The sequence below is a fragment of the Pelodiscus sinensis genome, chromosome 2 (genome assembly GCF_049634645.1).
Source record: "Pelodiscus sinensis isolate JC-2024 chromosome 2, ASM4963464v1, whole genome shotgun sequence".
In the NCBI taxonomy this organism is placed as follows: domain Eukaryota; kingdom Metazoa; phylum Chordata; order Testudines; family Trionychidae; genus Pelodiscus; species Pelodiscus sinensis.
Genome location: NC_134712.1, coordinates 10,400,700 through 10,423,603, shown reverse-complemented (window position 1 = coordinate 10,423,603; position 22,904 = coordinate 10,400,700). Strand labels below are relative to the sequence as shown.

The 22,904-nt window shown below is 42.4% G+C and overlaps 1 long non-coding RNA gene across 2 annotated transcripts in view; it reads left to right on the top strand.

Moving 5' to 3' along the window:
* The window catches only part of LOC112545871 (uncharacterized), a 231,234-nt gene that overhangs the window by 123,482 nt on the left and 84,848 nt on the right, over positions 1-22,904 (top strand). For both annotated transcript variants that reach the window (XR_012900884.1, XR_012900885.1), the window contains exons 2-3: positions 5,055-5,139; positions 14,304-14,389. This is a non-coding gene — a long non-coding RNA (uncharacterized LOC112545871). The remainder of the gene's footprint in view (positions 1-5,054; positions 5,140-14,303; positions 14,390-22,904) is intronic.

Genomic DNA, 22,904 nt, shown 5'->3' with positions numbered 1-22,904 from the left:
ACTTGTAAAGCCAACCTTGAGATTTCTGGGGGGCTGACTCATGATTTTTGCTTGCTTGGGGTTGGCAGAACTGTTATTAACATGTTTTACTTTGGCACATCCTGAACTGGGCCTTTTAAGTAGGTGCCAAGCTGCAGAGCTGCTCTCTTTCCTTGCTAACTATCTGTTGAAGGACATTCTGGGACTTGGAGACCCCCAGGGCTATATGACAAGGAAGGGACAGGACGGTACCTACACTCCGTTCCCTCAGAGCAGAGAGAGACTTGGAGAGCAGCTTCTACGTCTTCTTGTGGAAGGGGTGGCAAATGAGGCCTGAAAGTCTAGCTGCTAGGCAAGAACCGGGACTTCCTAGGCTCTGTGATGAGGGGAAGAATGAAGACAAATAGTTGAGAAAGGAGGAAACAGCTTCTTCACTGGGCAGAGCTGGAGCTCACAATGAAGGCAGAGTACAGTAACCCCTACAGCTCTGCTGGGCTATCCTGAGGTGAGAGTTAATCAATACTCATCTGAGCAAGAGGGGAAGAGTACCCAGACCTAGGCTATGTCTAGACTGCAAGCCTCTTTCGAAAGAGAGCGTCTAGACTGCACGCGGAACTTTCGAAAAAGCAAGCTGCTTTTTTAAAGAAAGCAGCAAGTGAGTCTGGATGCTCTCTTTCTAAAAAGCCCTGTTTGCTTTCAAGAATGCCTTTTTTCAAAAGAGCACTTTCGAAAAAAGGCGTTCTTCCTCGTGAAATGAGGTTTACCGCCGTCGAAAGAAAAGCCGCGTTCTTTTGATTTAATTTCGAAAGAACGCGGCTGCAGTCTAGACGCAGGTGAAGTTTTTTCGAAAAAAGGCTACTTTTTTCGAAAAAACCCTGAGTCTGGACACAGCCCTAGAGAGGTAACTGGGGTCTGGAAAATGGGAAGGGCTACTTACCCCGTGCTTTGGGGACTGCTGCGCTGTTCCAATGATTCACTAGGTACCTATGTTCCTTGATTAATCCAGCAGGCCTTATCCCCTCTGTGGCTCAGTTCCTCAGCTTCAAAACTGAGATATTACCACTTTCCTACCTGCATTGGAAGGATGCGTTCACTAAAGATGGGTGTGTGCTGACACTACAGTATTGGAGGCCATATAACCACCTAAGATAGAAAAGGATTGAGGGACAGTATAGTTCAGGTGAGGCCTGTAGCCTGCCAAGCTATATCTTTTCCTATTCTATCCCTTTTTCTGTATTTTAATAGAAATGCCAGTAATGCCAGGCCTGCAGGACTTGAGTTAGCCTGTATGAGTTGGCTTTAGCAGTAGTATCATGTGATGTCAGGGTTAATCATCTTCTAGAAATGATATATGTTCTTAATATCTTTTTAGAAATTAAGGAAGACCTTGTGGCGAAATTTTCAGTTGGGTCAGTACACAGATGGGGTCTAGTCAGATTGGCGAGCCTTACCCACATATATTCTAATAAACTTCTCCTCCAGGCTACAGGACATAGATGTTAACTGCTGAAGTATCCCAAAGCTGTGTGCTAACCATAACTAGGCCCTTGTACAGGTGTACAGTGTGGGGAGGAGAAAGTTCAAGGAACTTCCTTCTACCGTGTGCACGCTGCATTAGTGCCAGAGAAAACCTTCAATCACAAGGATGTTTCAATCTGTGGGCCCCCAGAGGTGGAAACCATGCCAAACATTAGCACCAACTTCCTCTGAGCCCAGATCCTACCCCTACCTCACCCCATCCCCCAGCTCTTTTCCCCTGTCCTGCCTCTTCCTCTCTCCTCTTCACTCCTCCTCCTCCCTCCCAGAGCCTCTTGCATGCTAGGAAACAGCTGATTGTGGAAGGAAGGAGGAGCGGGGCAGCAGGGGGTGGAGTTAATCATTGGGGGCCACTGGCAAGCAGAAGGTGCTGTGGGGTAAGGGACCTGGTTTCCATACTGTGCTAAGTACCCACTATTTTTTCCCATGGATGCTGTAGCCCCAGAGAACCCATGGAGTCAGCACCTGTGATCCCAACCCAAACTGAGGCAGGACAAGCCATGACCCTCCCTACACACTGGCCTATGAAACTGACTGGTCACGAACAAGAGAACGTGCCACTGAGCCATTCGAAGGCAGGAGAGCCGTAGGGATAGACTAAATCTTAGCTCCCCTAGGCTGATGTGGCTCAGCATCCAGTGCAGGACAATGGCTAATGTATCACAGTCCCTATATGTAGTGATCACATCCCCCACCCCTGCAGCACAGCAATGGTTTCAGTGCACAGCAGCAGGCCACAACAGGGCTGTGCTACGATCTCAAGTTGCAGGGGCATTTGATGGTAGAAGGTCATTTCCCACACTGAAATGAAGCCAAGAGCTGACACTAGTGAGAAGCTTTCAGGACCTTGGTTTGGCATCTCTTATGGAAAGGGGCACCATGGAGCTGACGTTCTGTTTCATCTGTGACAGAGACAAGCCTGCCATTGACTCACCGCCAACTTCCACGGGTGCAGTGTTTCCCAGCGGGGTTCCTTACCGGTCTGACCCTTGAAGCACCGAGCTGGCCCGGCCTAACCTTAAGCAGCTGATGAGATCTGACGGGATCACGGCACTGGCTGCCTGCCCGGGGAGGCATCACTCCTTCTACTAGACAATGTGCAAACTCAGCTCAGTATAATGTGTGCTACACGCTATCCAAATCAGTAGCAAGCAAACAATGGGTGTCAAAGCATAAGGTGCACAGGAGGCCCCAGTAATGAGGTTCTAGTGTGATCCTCTCCAAATTCTGCATGAGGTTTTTGGATGGTACTGCGAATACTCCGCAACGCAATGTTTTATAAAGGCAGCTGCTCACCACTGCAACATCAATGCGTTGATATTGACAGAATGAGATCAGCCTTTGCGAGGCCTGCCTGTAAGGAAGGGTTTGCAGGAGAGGGCAAATTATTCAAGTGGGAAGTATAAAGGGTGATGTTTTTTTCTAAATATAGATGTGACTCTCCGTAATGACACTTGTTCGAACAAACGTTTGCCTGTGTACACAGAGAGTTTGGAATGGGGAGGGTTTTTTTTTTTAAATTATTTTCTACTCCCAAGGCTAGCTTACATTTCGGTTGCCCATACGCAGGAAATTAGCAACTTTAAACGATCTTTATTTAGCTCTTTTATTACTTTTCCCTGCCCACTGCAGACTGGTTGTTATTAAGCAATCGAGGATGTGCTGCAATGATCATAAAGGGGCACAATTCTGGCATTGCAAATGAGAAGATGCTGCCAAGAAATAGGTCTCATTGACGCCTAGACTTTGAGGTCAGAAGGGACCACTGTGATCATCTACTCTGGCCTGCACATTGCAGGCCACAGAACCTCACCTAGTACTGAAATAGAGCCTTCATCTCTGGCTGAGTTACTGAAGCCCTCGTATAAAGGCTTCAAATACAGATACTGGTTGTCCCTCTAGAATCCAGGACACTGCTCCAGTATCATCCGTGGTCTGACAAGGACCATAGATGATGCTGGCCAGAGAGTCCCTGCAGTTTGGAATCGGGCCTGTTGGCAGCCCATCAGGAGGAGGGCTGGTGGATTGGCTACAGCGGGGCCTGTGTCAGGGGGACTGGTGATGGTTGGGAAGCCCCAGGCCGAGCTGGCTTTGGAAGGACTGGCGGTGGCCGAAGCCTTGAGCCAGATTGGCTGCAGAGGGGCCAGCGGTGGCCGAAGCCTCGGACTGGACTCGCTGGATCAGCTGCGAGGGAGCCCCAGTCAGGCCGGTGGCTGGTAGGCCAGGGCTGGGAAGCTGCAGCCGGAAGCCCCGGCCAGGAAGGAAGGTGCAGTCCCAGTGTAGGGCATGGGTGGGCAGTGGCTATGAGCCCTACCAGACAGGGGCAGAGCCCACAATGGTGCTGATGGCCAGAAGGGGAGATTTGACCTCTCCTGGTCCAACAAACTCTCTGGTGCTGGACCAGGGAGGTCCAACCTGTACTTCTCCATTCACACTTGTTTGAACTTGCAAATGACCTGTGAGCCATGCTGCAGAGGAAGGCAAATGGTTCCAGGGTGTCTACCAATCTGACCTGGGGAAAATTCCTTTCCAACCCCAACTATGGCAATCGGTTAGATTCGGAGCATGTGGACAAGACCTGCCAGGCCAATATCTGAGGAAGAATTTTCTGTAGTATCTCAGAAATCTTCATCTAGTGTTCCATCCCCAGCAGTTGGAGATTTTGGATATTGTCTACATGCCATTATAGACAGTCTCCTCTTACCATCCCCTCCATAGACTTATCAAGTCTAGTTTTGAAGACAGTTAGGTTTTTTTGCCGCCACTCCTCCCCTTGGCAGGATACCTGTTACCTTAGGCAAGCTGCTTCATTTCTCAATCCCACATTTTTTCATCAGTAAAATGAGAATAATGGGATGTCCCTACTGGAGAAGGTTGAGATTAAACACATGAAAGTTGGGCAGTGCTTAGTTACTTTGGCAATGGGGAGCGGATGAGTGCTGAGAAAGAAAGAGAGACCAAGAAAATGGGCAAAATGTTTACCCCGTTACACTGACGTAAACCAAGAATAATGTCATTGGTAGAAATGGATTTGCATTGCAGGAACTGAGATTAACCCAGTTGACTGGACTCTAACCCAATGATTCTAGAGCCATGGTCACCAACCAGTAGATCACGATCTACCAGTAGATCTCAGGGGCTCCAAGAGTAGCTCTTGAGCCCTCTCTGAACTGCACACCTGCGCAGTACATTTACATTAGATTTCCTCATGTAATGTAGGCGGGGCTTCAAGGAAGGGGCGGGGCAGTAGATCTTTGCCTGTTCTGAGACTTAAAAAGTGACCTTGGGTATAAAAAGGTTGGAGACCACTGTTCTAGAGCAAGTTTGCTAAGTTAACATAGATGGCCCTCTGAGTTCTGGACAGGGGCTTGTGTCTAAAAGAGTGTTTGTACCATAGGAAGGCCACCGTCCTGGTGAGAGTGTTGCAAGCTTCCATAAGTTCATCTCAAGTCTCTCCATAGTTGGTATGCTTTTCTTAAAGCTACAGACACCGGAGTTTTGAAAATCTCAACTTTGTTTTTGTTTGTTTGTTTTTTAAGAAATACGCTCACAAGCTTGGAATTGTGGAGAAGTGCTAGAAGACATGACTCAAAACCCGGAAGGCCATGAAAAAGAACCCCAAAGGTATTTTTAAAATGCCGTAAATTTTGAGGCAAGCTATTGATTTTTGAGGGTCTGACTCATGGTTTTGCAAAGCTCAGTCAGTGTTATTGGCCCTGTAGTTTTCCCCGTTGGGTAATCTCCCTCAGTGAATAGCACCAATGGTGCAGAAATCTCCATCAAAGATGTGTAAAACAAGCTGTGAACTATTAGCCTCTTCCTTCATTTCCCACCCCCAGATCTTCGCAGTCCTTCTGTTTTGGTTTAGCTTTACCTTTGCTTTCACAGAGAGTGCTTTGCCCTGCCCTTATAACCCATGGCAGTCCCCAGGGATTATCAACAATTAGATAACTCTCTTTTACATTAAATGGAAGTTGAGTTATGAGCCACTTAAGTGACATGAAAATAAAACCCTTAGTTTAGCTGCAAAATCTGAAAAGAGGCTTAATTTTTTTTTTGATTTGGTACATCCAGGCTCTTATAACTCATTAGCATGATCCTCTGGAAGCTCTTCTGACCTGGTTTTCCATTTGCAGGGGATATGCACAAGTATAGCTTTCATTATACCACATCAAATGAGCCACACTGATGAGAGCGAGGTAGCGGCTTGTCAGGAGGATGATAATAAAGGCAAAATTGTCCCAGCAGATCTGCATGACAGAGCTTGATTACTGACACTCTGTTCTCCCTAATGCACAGATTTCCCTTTGACGTGCAATTGGAACAGCGTTATACCAGTCAAGACTTGCCCTGCAAATCTGAGTTTGCCCAAAATACATTAGCACACCGCTTGGGAGGCTTGGTTAAAAGTCTCAGACTAACTAACATGGACATTTTAAAACCGACTTATCCATGTTTAATTATTATGAACAAAAAGCCACATGCTTCTGCTGTGAGCACATGCCCCCAGAGAGGAACAAACTGGGGCAAATGTGAGTGCACACACAGAGGCATGGGTCTTGTGTCTTGTGCTTGTACCCCACAATTCAGAACCACCTACAGCCAACCCCCTGGCAATGCCTGCATAAAGAGAGGGCAGTGGTCAGATGGGGTAGTGTCATGGAATATGCTGCTCCATGTGAGTTGTCCCCAACAGAAAATAACAATTCCTGAGGTTGAAAGAATCTTCAGCAGCTGTAATTGACACAAGGCATTCAGAGCTCGATCCAATGCCTGCTGATATCAATAGACTGATTCCCATTGATTTCACTAGGCATTAAGTGAATAAGGCCAGGCCAGGACTATGCTAAAGGGGAAGGTCAAATTAAGATACACAACTACAGCTCTGTTAATTACGTAGCTGGAGTCGACATAGCTTAATTTAAGTTTCCTTGCTGTCTCCACAGTAGGAGGCCAACAGGAACAAACATACCCATTGGCTTCCCTTACTCCTTGCAGAAGTAGGAGTACCCACCACCAATGGGGGCACCCTCTGCATTCAATTTAGCAGGTCTTTACTAGACCAGCTAAATCAAACTCCAGAAGATCAATCACAGCAGTGTTGATCTTCCCCCAGATGAAGATATGGCCGCCAACTGGAATAGGGATCACATAGAAATGCCAGGAGTGGGGCAACCAGGCCTATCAAAGAAACTGCTAGGGAAACAAAAGAGAACAAGAGTGGATTTAGGGGCAGGTGAGCCAGGCAACCACCTTTTGGGTGCTGGGCTTGGACTCAGGGTGCTGTTTTTGTTAGCAAACAAAAGAAAATACTGAATACCTGCAATATTTTACTTACAAAGTTTTAAGGAATCAGAATTATAGGACTGAAAGGGAACATCCCAACTAGGTGTTTGTCTAACCTGCTCTTAAGCATCTTCAGTGGTGGAGATTCCACAACCTCCCTAGGCAATTTACTCCAGTATTTAACCACCGTGACAATTAGGAACAGAAGTGAAAGTAAGCAGGTACGCTCTGGTGTGCAGTTCTGGCAAGAGAAAGCTGAGCTGCTGCAAAAACCAGCAGGGAGCTATTTAAAGAGCTGGCAGGGACCTGGGTTGCAATAGGACAGCACCTGTAAGGCAGTTTAATTTACTTTTACCACTGGTTAGGAAGTTTTTCCTAATGTCCAACCTAAATTCACCTTGATGCAATTTAAGTTCATTGCTCCTCAGAGGTTAAGGACAACAATTTTTGTCCCTCCTCCTTATAACAACTTTTTATGTACCTGAGAACGGTTATGTCACCTCTCAGTATTCGTCCATACTAAACAAACCCATTTTTTTCAATTTTTCTTCAGATATCATGTTTTCTAGACCTTTAATCACTTTTGTTGTTCTTCTTGGGGACTTCCTCCAGTTTGTCTACATCTATCCTGAAATCTCTGGGGCCCAGAATGCAAGACAATATTCCAGTTAAGGCCTAATCAGTGCAGAGTAGAGTAGAAGAATTACTTCATGTGTCTCGACTACAATGTGCCTATTAATGGAGGGGTGGGGAACCTTTTTTGGGTTGGGGCTGCTGATTGAATGCCTGTTTGAACCTAGCATAAGCTGCACTGGTGCAAATCAATTTGCAGTGCTTTGCTAGGGCTGGTTGGAAAATGCAAAAGAGAATTGTGCAAAATCCATCCAAGTCTTTTCATCTGGCCGGTTTAGCCAAAAAGTTTATCAAAACAGTCTAGTCTCAATTTTTGTGTTATGTCAGCGTCTTCCCTCTTCTCCCATTTCTGTCTCCGTATCCCCTCACCCATTTGGCTCTTTTGTCACAGCAAAGGAAGGGTGGACGAGAGATGGGGGAAAGAAAAATCAAGGGGGAAACCCAGTAACATATCACAGCCCAAACAAAAGCTAAATCTTTTTTTACACTTTTGATGACAAAATGGAAATATAAAATACAAATTGGCAGAAGATTCCAGTATTGAGTGAGAAGAATATTCTCACCACAAAAGAACCCTTTAAAAGCTATTGACCAGTACTATGGGATGCATAGCATGTAGTGTGGCTGTCAATACACAGATGGCAGACCTATAAGAAGACTGCTGCCCATTCTGCATTTTCCCCAAGTCTGTAAACCACCAGATAGCAGCTCCATATGCTCTCTTCCCCTCGCCTCTCACAATTATTTGTCTAATGACACATGCTTACAAATGGGATTTTTTTCATTTAGTATTATTAGCTCTCCAATCAATATGTTTGTTCCATTCTTTTAACTGTTATGGTAGGCTAGTCTTGGCTTTATTGTTTTCTCTCCCTGTGTATTTATTAAAACATGAAATATTAAAGCTGAAAAATTAAATGTGAAAAAAAATGTTTTTGACAGAACCCTGACATTTTCAGTAATAAATGTGAATTTTTCATTGAATTTTCCAAAGGGGGGGAGGACCCTGTCCAGTCAGCTTTATTGAATGGACAGAAAAAAGAAATCATTTAATAAAGATAATGAACATTATTTACTGAGATACGATTTAGAAATAGGACTGAGACTCCACATTTCGTTTCTGATAGAGATTCTCACAGAGTCTGGGGGAAAGCTAAGAGAGATTTCTAATCACCATATTTATTAATGTATTTTTTAATGTATCCTGTGCAAGCAACAATATTCTGTAGACATATGTATACTTAACAATTTGTTTTAGAGGACGCTGTCAGCTTCAATTTGACCCATATTTTTAATAGGACTTTATAAACCTTTAGCCTAATCAAAGCAACTTTACAAGGAATCTTATAAATATTGTTGCTTTTCATATGAATCAAATTTCCCCTGCAACATGTGAAAACCCAGCTAGAACCTATAAATTTCAATTGGCTGAAACAATTTTCTTTCGCTATGTTAAGGGAAATTCAAGAAGTAAACAACAAGGTTAATGAGAAGTAAACAACAAGGTTTATTACTTGATCTCAGGCTATGTTCATTGGAAAAATAAGTGGTTTCCCATCAGGAAACTTGAGATCAATGTCTCAAAGAAAAATCCTAGTGGAGAGAAGAGACTGGTGCTTTTTATCTCAAGGTATGTCTATGCTTTGACCTGAGTCAATTACCGGCTAGAGGAAACAAAACCATACTAGCTCACCAAAAGCGGAGTGTAGGTTAGGCAATTCCAGCCAACCTGAATAAGTCCCCATCCAAGAACACAGGCTTTTGAGGAAGGCTAGCTCATGCTACTTCAGTTACACCTTCTTTTTTGCATGCTTACTCCATCCAAGCTAGCAGGGATACCTCTCTTCAGGCTGGGACTCTCAACCACAGCATACACGGGGGCTACATCTACACTGCAGGCTTCTTGCACAATAACTTTTTGAGGAAGAGATTGCCTGTAGCTTGTTACCTCAAGGTGCAAAGACACATCTTGCTTTGTAGCAAACACACAGCAATCGTGTTACCAGGCTCAGGGTAGGTCTACACTGCACAGTTTTTCAAAATAAGCTATTAGTCTGAAATCTAGACAATTAAGGTATAGTGAGTTTGAAATAGCTTATTTTGAAATAGCATGTCTACACTGCAGGAAAGCCTCAAAATTAGTCCAAGGCAGGCTTCCCTAATGTAAACATGCTATCTCAACTTAGAGCCCTAGGAGGGACTGGGGAGGAATAGCTTAGAATGGCCCTGGTGAGGGGCTATTTCAAAATAGCAGCAGTGGAGCGTCTACATACACCTTATTTCAAAATAACTATTTCAGAATAGGCGTTATTCCTCATGGAATGAGGTTTACAGAAGTCAGAATAAGCCGCCCGTTATTTCAAAATTATTTCAAAATAACGGAATGGCTGTGTAGATGCTCATATTTTTATTTAGAAATAACTCTAGTTATCTCGAAATAACGGTACAGTGTGTCGTACCTCGGTATCATACTTCAGTACCTTCAGTGGTCTGAACTATCAGTGTCAGCGTCATCTGGCCTGGGTCATCCTGGTGCGCTCCTGACAGGACCTCTACTCCGTTTGGTGATGGTAAACTTTCGGTTGTGCGTGTAACAATCGGTGCTCCCTTTATGTAACGTGTTAGACCCCGGGCACTTGGGTCAACACGCGAGATCTCTGAAAGCTCCCAGAAACGACAGATGCAGGCATGGTTTGAAATCAACTGAGCAGGTTTATTGTCAAATGTGAAGCTCTAACAGTTGGTGACAGAGATCCTATAATGTTACACCACTGTGCACTATGGCCCACGTTGACAAGGCACCAACACCGGGCAGGCCTATTGCCACATAACAGATATTAACAGCAGTCAGTCAGAGTTAGGCTACTGTGCATTCTGTAAGTTTAGGCAATGACACTTGCCATTCAGGTGCCTAGTGTGCCCTCCCCCCACCCCAAGGTTGGCCGAAGAGCACCCTTTGCGGTGTCCTTTTATAGACAGGTACAAACAACTTACATCACTTCTTTACATACCAGGTTGCCACCCTCTCTTGCCTAGATACCACCCCTCACCTTACAGAAGGGGGGCTTACTTACTATCCTTCATGTTGTCAATTCCAACCTGGTCCTGAGTTTAGGTTGGTATGTACATTAGTTTTTGGGGAGTCTTTGTACCAAGACATTTCTTATTAAGATGTTCTGCTACTCCCCTTTAGCTTACAGTTTGTACCCAGTGCCTCCCTGTGTCCTTCCATGCTCCACCCAACTTACACAATTATCAGTAGGGCCTTTTTCTTGACTCCTGTGTTCCTGAACCAAAGTCTTACTTACTAGATTCTAGGCCTGTTGCTACTTTCATGTTACAGGCCTCTATTCAGGCCTGCTGACTCCATGTTACTGACCCTCAACTTACCACACAGTGTAGACGCACCCTCAGTTTCAGAGCACCCCCTCACATCAAGATTAGCTTTGCAGTGCTCTGCCTTTGTATCCCCACAACAAACTCCAGCTTAACCACAGAGGTGACTTGTGCTCCAGTTAAGTCATTAAACAACAACCACTTCTTCTAGGAAAGTCCAAAACAAACAAATCCAAAATTTTGGCCCCAGTTTCCAACTGAGTCTACTACTACAACCCAGGGTATCTGTCTTATCTAATTCAAGCATTATTCTGCACATTTTAACTTAGCTTTCACTCTTCTCAGGCTCCTTTCTGTTAGAATAATTTCCCTGTACCCTCTCTCTTGGTTCTTGCTACACAGACCGAAAGCAGAAGGCCAAAGTGCAAGCAATGTGATGTTTGTTGGAATTAGTTTCCAGCAAACATGTGTCCCATAACTCTGATGCAGCAAGGACTTCTTTCCCAGTTTTCCATCCCCCATTGTGAGAGTCCCTTGGTACCCCACATGGGGTCTGGATTCCCCATCCCCACCCCCCGCGTCTCTCCGTGATCCCACACCCAAGTTTGGATGCCTTTCAGTCTCTTTGACGCATGTTCCCGCGTTTTCCAATGTTCGAAAATGCTAGTGCTCCCCTCCAAGTCTTCAGAACCAAGTCTCTTGTTTGATTGACTGCTTTCCCTGGGGGAAGTTGGGGCCCCTGGGCTCACCCGCTCCATCGGGCCCCAACCCAGGACCCTGTCGACAATGGACAGTCCCACTTTCAGGAGTTGGTGGGATCCTATCCAAAACACACCAACCCTACCACGGGCCTACCAGCCCTGTTCTGCATCCCTTCCTACTTCCACCCAACTACCTATTTGTGGGTACTGTCTACCAAAAGGTCCCTCTGTTTGCAGTGTGGACTTATCTGTAATGATGGATTGTCTTAAAATTGTCCTTTGGTCGGGGGCAGATATTTCTCTGGATTTTTAGTGTTTTACCTTCCACTCCCAAGTCCCTTTGTCTCCCTCCCCCACCCAGAAATGTTCTTATAACCCTACCTCAATGCTAAGCCACGGAACCAAAGAACCGCCACACTGGGTCAGACCAGAGGTCCATCTATTTCAGTATCCTGTCTGCCGACAGTGTCTAATACCAGATGACTCAGACAGAGGGAACACAACAGGGAATCATCATGTGATCCCTCCCCTGTCACCCACCTTTAGACAAACAGAGGCTAGGGACATCATTCCTACCTATTCTGGGTAATAGCCAATAGACCTAACCTCCATGAATCTATCTAGCTCTTTTTTGAACCATGTTAAAGTCCTAGACTTCACCACATCCTCTGGCAAGGAGTTCCACCTGCTGATTGTGTGCTGAGTGAAGAAAAATTGCCTTTTGTTTGTTTTAAACCTGCTGCCTATTAATTTCATTTGGTGACCCCTAGTTCTTGTACTGTGGGAATAAGTAAATAACTATCCTTATTCACTTTTTCCACACCAGTCATGATATTATAGACCTCTATCCTATCCCCTCTTAGTCTTCTCTTATCTAAGATGAAAAGTTCCAGCCTTTTTAATCTCTCTTCATATGGAATCCGTTCCGAACCCTGAATCATTTTTGTTGCCCTAAAATTTATCAAATTTCTGACACAACAAAACTGAACACTATTGCCCCAACCCTTCTCCAAGGCCACATCCCGCTTACTCCATCCCCCCTCCATCCATTCCTCAGTCTTTCCCACCGTCAAACAGGGTGCATCTACACTGCACCGTTTTTCTGGAATAACAGCTGTTATTCTGGAAAAACAATACTAGTGTCCACACTGCAATTGTGTTATTTCAACAGAAAGTTGAAATAATTGATGGCTTTTTCTGACAGGGGTAAACCTTATTCCACGAGGAATAAGCCCTTTTCTGGAAAAGATTTTTTGGAAGAGGTTGAGTGTAGACGCTCCACTGCTGCTATATCAAAATAGCTCCTCACCAGGGCCATTCTAAGCTATTCCTCCCCAGTGTCTCCTGGGGCTCTAAGTTGAGATAGCACGTTTACATTAGGGAAGCCTGCCTCGGACTAATTTTGAAGCTTCTCTGCAGTGTGGACACTCTATTTTGATATAAAATTTTCTGGAAGATATCTTCCAGAAAAGCTTATTCCAAAAGAAGCTTGCAGTGTAGAAGTACCCCCACTCATTTTCTCCAGGCTGGGAAGGTCTCTTTTGAACCAGGTGTTCGAAACCAGATGGCTATAATGATGACCCTCTCTTTAGTTAGGAGTTGATTATGTCTTTAAGTGTGTGCTCGTGTATTACTCTTCCACCATACCCAATAACACTTTTCCTGCTCTTATCCATTCCCATTATCCCATCTGGCTTGGGCAACATCAGAATGGGCTTCATGTCTGTCTTTGTCCTTAGTCCTTTGCCCTTCCCACTGATCACACATATTAGTAAAAACTAAGATAGATAGATAGAATTTTGAGCTTTGCTTGCCTGTTTGATTCGATCTCAAGGCAAAAAATACAGGTTTGTATTTTTCATGGACACTAGGACTCCTAACTCTTTCCATTTCCCCTCAGCTACATCAGGGTTCCATTGAGTTACTCTCTACTGTCTCCTGAGCATCCACTCCCTGGTCTTCTTACCAGATATCTCCAACAGGCCTGTGTTGTTTTATGGCTCCACCCAGTGGTCTGCTCTCCAAACAGGCTTCCGCTGCTGTGGTTCTTTCCTTCCTCTGAAATCCAGTGCCAAGCATGGGCTTGGCAGGATGAGGGCAGCTGAGTAGGGCTGACTGGCCCCAAGAATGGTTCCTGTTATAATCAGCTGTTAAGGCATAATGCAGCTTGATTTCTCTCAAATCCAGGACCCAAAAATAGAGTGCCATGTAATTTAAATCAGGATAATTTAGATGTGAGAATTAAGCTCAGGATCATCTCTTGTACAAAAGAAGTGGTGATTATTTCCTGTGTCTTTCAGCTGTACACCACCACCTAACAATGAGTACCTTTTTGTCCCATCTCAGAAGAAAACATTCTTGTATTGATGGGAAAGCATGGAGAGGAAATACATTTTTTTTCTGATTTCCTAATTGTAAAAGGTGTTGATATCATCTGTGCAGTGTGGAGTGCAAAAATTCACTTGTCTGGAATATTCCATATTGTTTATGACTTGCATAGGATTTTTTAAAGATTTTATGTATGCATTTGTTATATTTCTGACAGCATGCTGGGACTAAAAATGGCTGAAAAAGTACTCTGGTCACTTAAACATTAATTCCAGCACAGAGAACATAAGAACCACCATACTGGGTCAGACCAAAGGTCCAAAGATGATGGGAGGAGCTATGTATATAAATGTCATGTTCATATTTAAAAATGAAAGGTCTCTGAATAGTCTGGGATAGAAGGCAAGACCTCACTTCTGTCTTCTATATCTACACAATCTTCTTAATAGGAGGTTTAATTTAATTCAAAAGGTTTCATTTATAAAAACTGTTATTTTTTCTTAGTTTAGAAATATCTGGCAACTCAAATCTAATCTTCCCTGGCTTTGCTGAAGGACTCAGTATCATGAGCACCTTACCCGAATGATTAGGTATGTTGGATCTTTAAAAAAGGTTTATTTTATCCAAAATGTGTATGAGACATTAAATGTTAATAGGAGTAAGCTAAAAATAAAACAGAAAACAAAGTGTTAGAGTTTGTCTAAAAAATTGCTTCCTTTATGGGTAGATCAGCTTTTACTTTCATGGCTCTTGGGTTGCCAACATTACACTAATTCTCCAGGTACTAGAGTCTTCCAGCGTAGCCAGGACCTGAATTTCTGGTATTTAAAAATAGGTTTAAAAAAACACTTTCAGGCTCTCTCTATCCATCATAAAGAGGTAAAAGGAGGCAAAAGACCTACAGAACAGTTTTTCAGTAAACTTTCTTGCCAACATATTCATTATTCTAGACATTTGCAAAAAAAAGAACTAAAAAGGAGCACAAATACAGTGGATATATTTAAAATTCAAAGACATATAAGTGAAAAATATGTTGCAGTATTCACCCAGCTCTTCTCTGTAAAGTGTTACCTGCAGAAATCACTATAATCAAAGGCCAGCAGAGTGGCTGACTCACACCGTTGTCTCGATTTGTAGATCTGGTACAGTAGGAATCAATTTTTTTAAAAATCTTTTTATTCTCTTTTTTGGGCTCAAAAGTAAGACTCCAGTTTTTCATTCCCTAAAACTACCAACAGATAACACAGAGGCAGAATTAAATGGAAGGGGGAGGTAAGCCAAAATTTCTTTGCAGTAACACAGTCAAAGGTGAATGTTTGCTATTGTCAGGTTGTCAAGGTTTATCTATGGGGTATTTTCACTCCAAGTTCAAAAACTCTTATGCAGAGCAGCATGTGACGAATTGATTTTCCTTGCAACTGCTCTTTGAATAAATGAAAAGTCAAGGCCACAGTAAAGGCATCCTTACCCGCTTTATCGCCTCTTCTTTAATCAGTTCTGTCGCTGCATTATCTGCTCAAAAGTGTCTGCTTTTCATTCTATCAGTTCTTCTTTGGGAAATCTATCACTAACTCTGACTTTTTGTCAGGAACTCTAATTGCTGCCACTGAGCCCTGTTTCCTCTTTTATATAACACTTTTATGAGAGAGGGAAGAGCAGATTTTTGAACTGATTAAATTAAACACTTCCATATTTCCCTACTCGTCATAATTTTAACTAAGAGTTCATCAAGTCAATCTTTGGCAAGAGAACTACAATGCTCAATTGGATCGTGCCGTTAACATGGAATAGTCACATGACTGAATTAAAGCTGAGTAAATTAGGTAGACTAAAATGTAGACTGTCTTTTTATTGTCTCTCATCCATCTCACCCTTAAATGTGTGTTTTTCAAGGCTGCTCATTTAACTCCCATCAATATTTCTCTTCATGTGCAGCAGGAAAATTATCTGGCAGATTTGTAAAAATCCTCAGCAGGGGGGTTAATTTTTAGTTTAACAAAAAGCCTAACAAAGTCTGCTGGTGGCATCTAATATAGACATTCCTTAATATAGTTACTGTGCACAGGAGGTGGTGGCACTGAATCAGCAGGGGGCATTCCTTACTACTGGAAAGCACTCAGCCACTCATGTCAGGGGTACTGTGCTGATGAAGGTGGTATCCCTTGGAGATGTCAAATTCCAGTCTTCATACTTCATCTGATCCATTTTTTCCCCAAAACATATGGGTGGGGGGCATTTTGACTGGAAATGTTTCACTTTTCTGCCCCCAAATAATTTGATTTTCAGGTTTGGGGTTTTTTTTGTTTGGTTGGTTGGTTTTATTTAGGAAAGCGAATACTTCCTGTGGGAAAAAAATTAAACAGAATTTTCCATAAACAATTCTCTTGTGGGAAATTTTTCTGCTAGCCTATTATCTTCATCCTGAGTACCTAAATACCTTTGCATTTTTAGCTGGATATTGTATTCTTCTCTTCTCCCACACCTAAACTATTGCCAATAATGATGGCCCTGTTAAAAAGCTTCCTCTTCGCTTTGAAAAATGCATCTGTATTTCTATTTCCAATATTTTCCGCTTTATATAGTTTTCAAATGACTTTGGGCCCTGTAGGAATTCTAAGCTATAAAAAATCATCATCACTGTAGATCACTGAAGTGTTGTACAAAACATATTAAATGGGCCCAATCCTCACAGGAGGCATTCGACATCTTCACACGATCAACCCGTAAAATATCACATTTACTATACATACTAGCATTATACAGCAGTCATACAATGATGTAAAACACCTTGTTCTCTGTTGCAATGCATAAATACCATATAACTTTAATAGCAACATTTTTTAATACGCAATATTCCAATTTTTCTTCAATGTCTAGAAAACACATTTTTTGCCTCTTTATTGAACAAAATAATATACTACACATGTATAGGCAAATAGATATTTTCTAAAATACCCAGTTCTTATGTATATATTGTTTACTATATGCTTGAAAAATTCATGTCAATATTTGCTACATGAAATGAAGAAGAAAACCTGTTAAAATATTAGAGGGTATTCCCATTTGAGATACAGAACAAGTTGTAATAAGCAGCTTAATGCCAGTTTGCAACATAGACTGCAATGCACTTAAAAAGTTTCAGAATTGATGTTTTGTACATAAATAGAAGTCACTGTATCAAAGAGGAAGGTCTGCATGTATCATTCTTCAGAATCTTCCTTCTTTAATTTTGTGCAATTCCAGCTTTACAAAAAACTAATAAAGCTTGTTGAGCTTAGGCAAAACACCTAGTTAAAAACAGTCAAGGTTGCTAAGGGCTGGTAACAATCACGTCAAATCCTCAAAAAAGCAGGAATGGAAGAGTAAAGCCATACAGAAGTTTACATCACCATCTTACATCCTTATCTTCACTTGCAAACACACACTGACTGTTGTTCTGCTAGACAGGATACCAAATCACAGCTCTGTGTCCCTGTAACAAAGTTTAGCATGTCTGAAATAGAGACAACCCCTTTGTGAACCAAACCTTGCAAGGACTCCTTACAGTCCTCTCTGTGCAGGATGCTATCAGGAGTTACTAGTAGAGACCTGAACACACAAAGCACTGAACAAATGCTAAGGAATATTAGATTGAGAAAGATTATGCTTATGATAGTGCTGGACCAAGGTGGACTTACCAAACAAGGGAATCACTGAGATAATACAGACTCAGCATCCCCAACATAAAAAGCCTGGTTTTATTCAGAGTCAGTGAAAAGAAGGGCCCACCTGTTTTTATGTATTCTCTAATGGATAGGCAAAACTGCTGTAATATTATTAGAAAGGTCAAATCCTTCAGTGCTGGGCAGTGGAGTCACTACTGTCCCATCTGCCAAAGGAGCATAGTCCAGCTGATATAGGAGGCCCTTAGGTACATGCGAGTACTGCATGCTTATTCATAAATTGCACCCTCACAAGATTCTGTGAGGCATGGGAATTTTAATATACCCATTTTACAGATGGAGACTGAGGTTGGAAGGTGCAGAGAGAAATCAAGCCTGAAATCCTAGTGTCCTGCAGTCAGAGAGAGCTTTGTCATTGACTTCAATAGGATCAGGGTTTCCCCCTAAGCAACATGCCCAAGATTATACAGATAGCTTTTTGGTAGAGCTAAAACAAAAACTCCCATTATATGTCTTAGCTACAGCACCTGTTTCTAGCTACCAATACACATTAATATATAGGACTGAATTCCCATAAACTCACTGATCAAATCATCATAATGCAGATTTTTCCAGAATTTTAACAGAAAAAAAGAAGCCAAGATGGGGCAAGGGTAGAAAATCTGTTTAAAAACCCTAAGAAAGCTCCATACCATATAAACAAATAAGACAATGAATCTTCTTTAAATTAAAATCCGGAGATCTGAGCTTCTTATTCCTGGGAGTTTGGCCTGGGAAGTAATGAATTCAGGATCAGAACTGAAGATTTTCATGGGAAAGTCCGCAAATGAAAGTCCATATTCATGTCAGTATTCAGCATCTAGCGTAGCAGGTACATCTTAGCATATTGAAGGCGAAGGTAACGTGTGCTTCATAACTGAAATAGCTAGAGTAAGGAAAATGACTTTATTGGATTTATCAGTAGAATATTTTACCCAGACAGTGCATGATAGCAGCTCAATGCTGAAATGGATGAGATTACTGTTCAAATTAATGAACTGAAAAAAAGAAAATCGAAAGGCTGAATATTAAATGTACTCATATGAAGTTTCTTAAGATAGAAATTGAACCAGCTATAACTAATGAGCAAGTTTCTCAAAACCATAATATTGGTACTGTAGTAACTGTCATTTCCTTGGCAACCACATCACAATCAAATCAGTAAACCTGGCATGCTAGGAAAAAGCCTTGTTTTAAAAAAAAAAAAGAAGGGAGTTGGTCAAACAGCAAAAGAATGACGCTTCGGGGGTAGCCGAGTTAGTCTGTAGGGGATAAACTTAAAAAACAACAAATGGTCTGGTAGCACTTTATAGACTAACAAAACATGTACATGGTATCATGAGCTTTTGTGGGGTTGAGAAAGGCAGAAGAATGGTTAGAAAAGGATGAACCAATAGGTTGCCTGTTCATTACAGGAAGGTCAGTATGTTTCTTGTGGCTGGAAGTGTCATGGTGGGAAGTGTTATGGTACCTTGATTTTGCTGTTTGTCATGCCAAGGTGATGTGGCTGGGCCTAATGTGAGTGAGTGGTATTATGACCCCGCACACAGAGTCACGAGGCAGTGTGGGTTTGGCCCGGCCACCCCTCCATCATCATGATGAAGGGTCAGGATGCAATCTTGTACACCAGGTCACAAAGCTCGGAGCAAGAAGCCAGGCCCATCCCTGTGGGACAGACAATGCAGGAGCTACCCCTGAAGGAGTGAGGGCAGCCCTCCCCTCATTTGTCACAGCATATTTTTTTTAATACAAAATCACAAGATCCGTGAGTTTTACTAAATTAACAGGGACTGCTCGGCGATTTATGATAAATAGAAAATGCCATGACAATCAGCAGCAGGATACTATTGCCACGAGGCAGATAACAAGGCCTGATGGGACTTGGGGGAGGAATTTTCTCTTTGTCGATGTTGAGAACATTGTGCATCTCCTGTGTATACAAGCCAAAACATGATACAATTATGTATTGTTTGTATCATGGTAGAAGCCACCTCATTGACCAGGACCTCAGTAGGAAAGATCCAGAGGGGCTGATTTGGCAGGTCACACTCCAGGAAGGGGCGGGGCTTCAGATGGAAGAGGCCGGGCAGGAACTAGCCACCCCCACCAGCCCTTCAGCGCCTCCCAGAACATGTTGCCCGGGGCTCTGGAAGTGCTCTGAAAGGCCTAGGGTGCTGACCACTGCGGCTGCTGCAGTAGAGCAGTGACTGGAAGCTGCAGGCCCTTTGAATCTCCAGCGATCACGGTAGTGACATCATTTGCCCTCTCACCCCATTGCAAAGCCTGGCTGCATCTGTCTGTCCAGACAGAAAAAACGTGTAAATAAACGTGACGATCTCTCCCAAATTAAAATCTAGTAATAGTGATGTACCCGTGTTAGTCTGGTCTAGCTGAAACAAAAGACAGGACTGTGCAGCACTTTAAAGACTAATAAGATGGTTTATTAGGGCGATGAGCTTTCGTGGGCCAGACTCACTTCCTCAGATCAATTTGACAATTTGACAATCAATTGTCATGCCAATTTTCTTCCACTATTAGATCTGAGGAAGTGGGTCTGGCCCACGAAAGCTCATCACCTAATAAACCATCTTGTTAGTCTTTAAAGTGCTCCATAGTCCTGTCTTTTGTTTAAATTAAAATCTATCATAATTTCTCTGGATTAGAACATAAGAACGGCCATACTGGGTCAGACCCAAGGTCCATCCAGCCCAGTCTCCTGTCTGCTGACAGTGGCCAATGTCAGGTGTCCCGAAGGGAGTGAATCAAACAGGTAACGGTCAAGCAATCTCTCTCCTGCCATCCACCTCCACCCTCTGACAAACAGAGACTAGGGACACCATTCCTTACCCATACTGGGTAATAGTCATTAATGGACTTAACCTGCATGAATGTATCTAGTTCTCTTTTAAACCCTGTTATAGTCCTACCCTTCACAACCTCCTCAGGCAAGGAGTTCCACAGCTTGACTATGCGCTGTGTGAATTGCTTTCATAAAGCATGTAACATGCTTAATAAGAGCCGAACCTGTGTTCAGATAGCATGGACAGCATTATCATGCAGTAATAGTAAAATATTTGGATATCCCTGTCACCTCAACAGCAATTTGCTCTGAACTCTTACACGTGGTGTGAACTGTGTCAGGAATGCAAGCACACATTATTTTCACGGGTATTAGCAGAGGGAGAAGGAGGCAGGGCTAATGCACCCAATTTGATTCTGTATGGAGAATGGGTTTTTTTGTTTCCAATTCTTTATTTCCGAAAGTGGGTTTATCAGACATTATGACCTGATCCAACTCCCCAAGTCAGTGGGAGTCTCTCTATTACCTTCAATGGGCTTTAGATTCAGCCATTAATTTATATATAGATAATACCTCATGTTTCTTTAGATTTTGTAAATGAATGTTTTGTACAAAACCACTTTTTCATCCTTCTCCATTAGAGGGCAACACTTGAGACCTGTAAAGCTTAGAGTCAAGTTCTACCCTTCAATATATGCAACATCTTTCCTCTTTAAAACCTGTCACTCCACTTTATTTGGATTAAGTGCATAAATACTTGTACAAAGAAGGTGTCTTTGTATCCACTTCAGCAACCTCACCTCAGTGTGATTCCGTCTCCAAATAATTAATTGCTAATGAACAGTAAATTAAGACTGACTATCATTTAGCCTTAATACATTCAGGTTAGTTAAGCCACTTTAAGATCAGATCCGCAGGGGGAAGGAGCTACAGAAATGCAAAGTAGTGTTACTGCACCAAACAAAAAACCCTGTCAATTTCTTCTATTTCAAATTCCAGTGTGAATGATATACTTACCGGATTTTGAAAATCCGTATTTTTATTTCCAAAGGAAACATATTTCTTAAATTGCATAAATACTCAAAAAAGAGCATCATTTTGTAAAAACTGTATCTCATTCACTAATGTGCAGTTCTTGGTCACCATCTGGTGCTTGCTTTTGGCTTCTGCCCTTTCCTCACATGACTTGGTTCTTTTTTTTTTTTTTAATATACCTCGTCTATCCACTGAATGCAACTCATCACTGTGCAGGAGACTAGAATCACAGAATTGGAGGGAACCTCAAAAGGTCATCTAGTCACATCCCCTGCACTCATGAGAGAACTAAGTATTATCATACCATTCGTGACAAGTGTTTATTATAACCCGCTCTGCAAAATCTCCAATGATGGAAATTCCACAGCTTTCCTAGGCAATTTATTCCAATCTTTAACCATCCTGATAGGTAGGAAGTTTTTTCTAATGCCTAACCTAAATCTCCAATGCTGCAATTTGAGCCCATTGCTTCTTGACATCTCTCAGAGGTTTAGGAAGAAAACTTTCTCACTCATACTTCTAACAACATTTGATGTACTTGAAAACTATTATCTGATCCCCTGTCTGTCGTCTTCTCTCTAGACTGAAAAACCACATTTTAAAAAATCTTCCCTCATAGGTCACATTTTCCAGACCTTTAATATTTGCATTGCTTTTCTTTGAACATCCTCAAATATGTCTACATCTTTCCTGAAAAGTGGGACCCAGGACTGAACACAGTATTCCACTCAAACCTATTCAGCTTAGTATCAAGCAGAAAAGTATATCTTCTCATGTCTTGAGGTGCATATAGACAGCACCCTTCTGTTGAAATAAGCTACGCAATTTGCACTAGGCAAATTGCATAGCTTATTCCAAGTCTAGGTCAAAAGAGCTTATTTTTAATTTTGGTGCTGTTTACACAGCACCAAATTTCAAAATAAGGCATTATTCCAATTAATCCCTTAACCCTCGTGGAATGAGGGTTACAGGGACATGGGAATAGCATGCCTGCTATTTTGGGAAATAGCAGGTGCATTTAAAGACATGGTGTTGCTATTTCAGGATACTTTATGTATCCTGAAATAGCACTGCAGCCTAGATTGCTTATAATACTACTGCTAATATATCAAAAAATGATGTTTGCTTTTTTTTTTGCAACTGTGTTAAACTGTTACTTCTATTTAGCTTGTGATCCACTGATCCCTTTTCCCAGTACTACTTCCTAGGCAGTCATTTCCCATTTTATATGTGTGCAACTGATTGTTCTTTTCTAAGTCGAGTACTTTGACTTTGTTCTTAGTGAGTTTGTTCTATGTACTGCATACTGTTTCTCCAGATTATCCAGATTTTGTTGAATTTTAATGCTATGCTCTAAAACACAGCAACCCCTCCCACTTTGGTATCATCCGCAAACTTTATCAGTGTACTGTCTATGCCATTATCTAAATCACTGATGAAGATATTGAACAGAGCTGAACACAGAACATATTCTTGGAGGACATCACTCAATATGCCCCTCCAGCTTGACTGTAAACCATTGATTACAACTCTCTGGGAAGTGTTTTCCAGTCCATTATACACCCACTG